General features: G+C 51.8%; 1 pseudogene; it reads right to left on the bottom strand.

The window, feature by feature from the left end:
- Window positions 1-3,213: 3,213 nt before the first annotated feature.
- LOC129716325 (tubulin alpha chain-like) lies at window positions 3,214-4,912 on the bottom strand (annotated as a pseudogene).
- Between the last annotated feature and the right edge of the window lie 427 nt (window positions 4,913-5,339).

Below are 5,339 nucleotides of genomic sequence, written 5' to 3'. Positions count from 1 at the left end.
CTCCACAGAACAAGCATAGGCTGTGATAGCTGACATCAGGAGCCTTCGGATCCGCTGTAGCTTGAGTTTTTATGCCCGCATAAGGGCCCCCACAACTTCCAGATTTTGCTGTTTTAGGCTTATTCCCCTTAAGGCCTAATAGTTCTCTTTTGCTGTATATTCTTGCTGGCTGCCATTGTTTTGGCTCCGGCGGTGCTCCAGCCCGTGGGGTTGCTACGAAGCGGTCCACGACACCCAATAGCTGTTCCTGATCCTGCACCTCATGCATACTCCCGATTTTGTCCGCCTGCCCCATTTGCAGACCAGCCCTGCCCTGGTCAGCAATGCTAGCCTCCTGCTCCAGCCCGTGGTATGAGGGTAGCAAAGGGCAGTGCCTGAACGACACTATGGAGGAGGTGCCTGTCCTGTCTCGCCGGGAGCGCTGCTGTTCCCGGTGGACCTTCTCCTCCAGGAGCTGCTAAGTGCAGCTCAGGCGGCTGTCTCTCTCTGCTTTGGTAGAGACATGTCCCCCTCCGACGAATCGGAGACGACCGGCCGTTTGGCTTCCTGGCCGCTTTCCCAGTCCGCCGTGTAGGCTCTGGCGAGACTGGCTTGGCTCGGTCTCAGGGATAGCGAAAAACGCTCTGCGAGCGACGCTGCCGCCGGTTGCTGCCCCGCTGGTAGAGTTGGAGCGGGGCAGTTTCTCTTTGCGAGTTTTTTGCGTTGAGTTCCTGAAATCTGTAATAAAACACAACTGCAAACTCACCTTTCCAATGCCCAAGAGCCGCTCCTGCAGCTCAGGCGGCTGTCTCTCCCCCTCCTGGGTGGAGAGACGTCCCAGTCCGATGTCAGCTCCACCGCCGGGTTTTACACACATCCAGCCCGCTGCTCAGGTGCTAGCGGGCTGGCTCGGTCGCGGTGTCGGGTTTGTGGACCGCCCGCTAAGCGGTCCACCCCTGTTTGCTGCCCAACGACGTCCTTTCGTCGAGCGGGCAGGTGCAGCATTTTCCCCCCCCCCAAGCCCGCAGCTGATGCTGACGGCTTGGTGCAGTGTCGGGAGCGGGCCGCTGATTAGCGGTCCTTGCTCTCTCTCTCTCTCTGCACTCGGGCTGCTGCTCACCTGCACTCGGGCTGCAGCGCACTCCACGCCAGCACTGCACAGTGGGTCCCCTTACCGGCTCCGCAAATGTCGGAAGCCTCCTCCCGCCCGCCTGCCTGCCTCACCTGGACAGTACTCGAGGGCGAGCGAGGACTGAGGGGAACCCCAACGCAGTGCCAGCGCCGTCTTCCTGCGCTCTCTGGATGTCGCCCCTGTGGAGTGTTACCGGCACCGGCACAGCTCCCATCCATGGTCCGCCGGTGAGTGCGGTCCTTGTTGCGTCTTTCCTCCCCTCCCGCGAACGGAAAAAACTCCTCCCGGAGTCCAAGGGGGCCGCTTGCACGCCCTGCGGGGAACAAGCAGACGCAAAGGGGCTGTAACAGTAAAGGTAAGTACTTACCTAAACTTAGATTTTCTCTCGTTTCTTCGGGAGCCCTGACTCCCGGCTGCCGCTTTGCATGTCTGAAACGTAATGCCGCAATGCGTCCTGGGGCGGGCTTCTTCACGAAGTCACTCACGTGACTCCGAAGTAAAATCACACTGCCACTGTTATAACTTCAATTTTAGATTTCTAAGGGAAAGGATGTAGATGGTTTATGCATGCAACCTATAATGTAGCTACCTCAATACCACTAACCACGCCTTGGTCATCTCAGTATAACTGTGACATCTTCCTCTTGCTCCTCCCTTGGTTCCAGTACGCCTGAAGACTAGATGCAGTCAGTACTGGGACGTGCTTCACATGTGCCTTTATTAAATACTCAGTAAAGTTACAGTTGTGTCAGACTTAACTTCTTTACAGGAAGGAACTACAATTGCTGGTTTACCACCGAACATAGAAACATAGAAACATGGAAATAGGTGCAGGATTAGGCCATTCAGCCCTTCGAGCCTGCACCGCCATTCGATATGATCATGGCTGATCATCCAACTCAGTATCCTGTACCTGCCTTATCTCCATACCCCCTGATCCCTTTAGCCACAAGGGCCACATCTAACTCCCTCCTAAATATAGCCAATTAACTGGCCTCAACTACCTTCTGTGGCAGAGAATTCCAAAGATTCACCACTCTCTGTGAGAAAATGTTTGTCCTCATCTCGATCCTAAAAGATTTCCCCCTTATCCTTAAACTGTGACCCCTTGTTCTGGATAGACTAAAATGCTGGAATAGCCGCTGTCAGGGAGAAAATCTGGAGAAAGGGAATATGTGACGTTTCGATTCGAGGCCCTACTTCAGACTCATCAGTTTCCTTCACGTGCTTTTTGTTTTTCACGGATACAGCGCGAAAAGAGTCCCGTCGGCTGGCCCAGCGTGCGGCGACCAGCAATTCCTCTAGGGACACTAGGGACAATTTGCAGACGCCAAATTAACCTGCGAACCTGTAAGACTTTGGAGTGTGTGAGCAATCCGGAGCACACTGGTAAAACCGACTCGGTGACAGGAAGAACATACAAACTCCGTGCAGATAAGCACCAGTAGTCAGGATCGAACCCGTGTCTCTGGCGCTGTAAAGCACGAGCTGTACCGCTGCGCCGCCGAGATAGTTTCCTCTTTTCTTATTGACTGAATTTACCATCCAAGCTTCAGAAAAACCGCCATCCGTGTCCTTCATGTTCTGTGGAGTACGCCAGAACTGAATTCCCTCCACCTCGTCTTTAAATGACCCCTACAGGTAGGATGAGGAATTACATGAGAACAGCTGCTCGCAAATTACTCTCCCCACTTTCTGCCTAACAATGTTGTTATTTTCCATTCTCCGACCTCAAATAAATCGACAAAACAATCGGCCCTTAAAATAATTGTAGCATTATAAGTATAATATCGATAGATAGATAGATAGATAGATAGATAGATAGATAGATAGATAGATAGAGAGAGAGAGAGATAGATAGATAGATAGATATATAGATAGAGAGAGAGAGAGAGAGAGATAGATAGATAGATAGACTGGAGTCATAAACAGAATCAATAATAACAAACCATACAATAACCACAAATTAAGCATCCACCACAGTGAGTTCACCAAGCACATCCTCACTTGGATGAAGGCAAAGTCTTAGTCCCCGTCTCTTCCTTCCTTGTTCTCCCTATCAATATAATCTATTAAATCTGTATTAAATTAAACTTTGAACTACTAACTTAATACATTTATGCTTCGTCTTCCCCCCTTCTCTCCATGTCGGTGGAATCCACGGCCACCTCTTGGTAGTCCTTCTCCAGCGACGCCATGTCCTCCCGCGCGTCCCGGAACTCTCCTTGCACCAGCCTCTCTCCAGTGGACAAAGGCCCGCTTGGCGTACATCTTGTCGAACTGGATGTTGAGGTCGGTCCAGGCCATGGCGATGGCGGTGGTGTTGCTCAGCATGCAGAGGGCGCATTGCACCTTGGCCAGGTCGCCCCCCGGCACCACCGTCGGGGGCTGGTAGTTGATGCCCACCTACGGCCGCAAAAAAATCTTAAAATTAATTCTACTTGCACAGAAATGCTTGCATTGTCAGTTTAGTACAGCGCCCTTAAATTGTACAAATGATCATTGATTAATAGTTTAGCGATTCCGTTAAATAAATATCTGGATGTATTTATTCTCCGGATTGCCATCAGAGCCGCAAGCTCCGATATATGTGTGTTAGAGCCATGAAGGTATGATGTTGTGCAGCTGGGAAGCGAGCTCTTCCAACCACCTTGTCCATGCCCCACAGTTGGCATATTGGGCTTGTCTCTTTTGCATGCGACTGGCCTTTATCCTTCTAAACCCTTCCTGTGCATCCTATGTTTTTGGATTTTCTATCTATGCTTTAAATGTGGCAAACGTAAGGGTTTCTAGCTTTACCTGACAACTGGTTCCAGACGCGGACTGCCCTCTGAATAGATTAATTGTTCGGGAGGCCCTTCTTAAATATCTCATGTCTCGCCTCACGTAGAGGACATCCAGTTTTGAGATGTTAAGATGAGAGCACATCTTATCCATGACCGTCGTGATCTTGCACACCAGGATATGTCCTGTCCTTCACATTTCTGCGCCCGAAATAAGAAAAGCCCAAGCCTATCTAACCGCTCCCATAAACGCAAGGCCGTGAGGCCAAAGACTCTCCGGATGAGACCCTCCTGCACCCTTTGCAAAATATTCACACCCTTGAACAAGGGGAGGGGGCGTGTCCTTCGGGTACTGATATGATATATTTGTTGCGTACAAATGGTGCCAAGGATGTATTCTGAGTCGCTGCGTGTATGTTGTTTTTCCAGCAGATGAGTTAGACTGCATGTGTGTGCATGGAAACGCGAGCGTTGGTCACACTCACCTTGAACCCGGTCGGGCACCAGTCCACGAACTGGATGGAGCGCTTGGTCTTGATGGTGGCGATGGAGGCGTTGACGTCCTTGGGCGCCACGTCCCTGCGGTACAGCAGACAGCACGCCATGTACTTCCACTGGCGAGGGTCGCACTTCACCAACTGGTTAGCCGGCTCGAAGCATGCGTTGGTCAGTTGCGAGACGGACAGTTCCTCGTGGTAAGCATTCCTGGAGAAATAATGGGAGCATAGTTGACAAGCGAGAAGTGAATGCGTGGGTAGGGGACCAGGTTGGTTTGGAATTCAGTCAGGTCCACGTTGAGAGCGCCATCAGGCGGTTGAGGTTGGTATAGGGGGGGTCGCTTGATGTCCAGGTTCAGCCGACACACGTCGTAAATGGCCTCGTTGTCCATCATGAAGGCGCAGTCGGAATGCTCCAGGGTGCAGTGGGTGACCAGATCCGCGTTGTAGGGCTCGACCACAGCGGTGGAGACCGGATGCGATCCAGGACGAGGTCCACGATATCCTTGCCGATGGATCATGGCCCCGGCGTAGTTATATGGCCGCGTCGTTCCTCCTTGCCCGGTGATCCAATTGTTCGGTGTAGGAAGAGCTTCCGTCGGGAGCCGGTCCGCACCTCATCTGTAGGGCGGCACCAGAGAGAGAATTAACTCCATTGTCTCGGACGTGTCTCACGCATCCAAGTATCCTGAAATCAGAGGGAGAGGAGCCTGAGGTCGTGGTACATATAGGTACCAATGACATAGGTAAAAAAAGAGAAGAGGCCTGAAGGGCGAATTTAGGGATTTGGGAGGAGAGTTAAGGTAAAAGGACCCAAAAGGTACCACATCTCAGTATTACTGCCTGTACCACGCGACAGTGAGAGTAGGAAATGGAGCGGGGTGGAGGATAAATGCGTGCTGAAAGACTGGTGCAGAGGGCAGGGATTCAAGTTCCTGGATCATTGGG

The sequence above is a fragment of the Leucoraja erinacea genome, unplaced genomic scaffold (genome assembly GCF_028641065.1).
Source record: "Leucoraja erinacea ecotype New England unplaced genomic scaffold, Leri_hhj_1 Leri_209S, whole genome shotgun sequence".
In the NCBI taxonomy this organism is placed as follows: domain Eukaryota; kingdom Metazoa; phylum Chordata; class Chondrichthyes; order Rajiformes; family Rajidae; genus Leucoraja; species Leucoraja erinaceus.
Note: the sequence above shows the minus strand (reverse complement) of the source record. Positions and strands in the feature narration are given on the sequence as shown.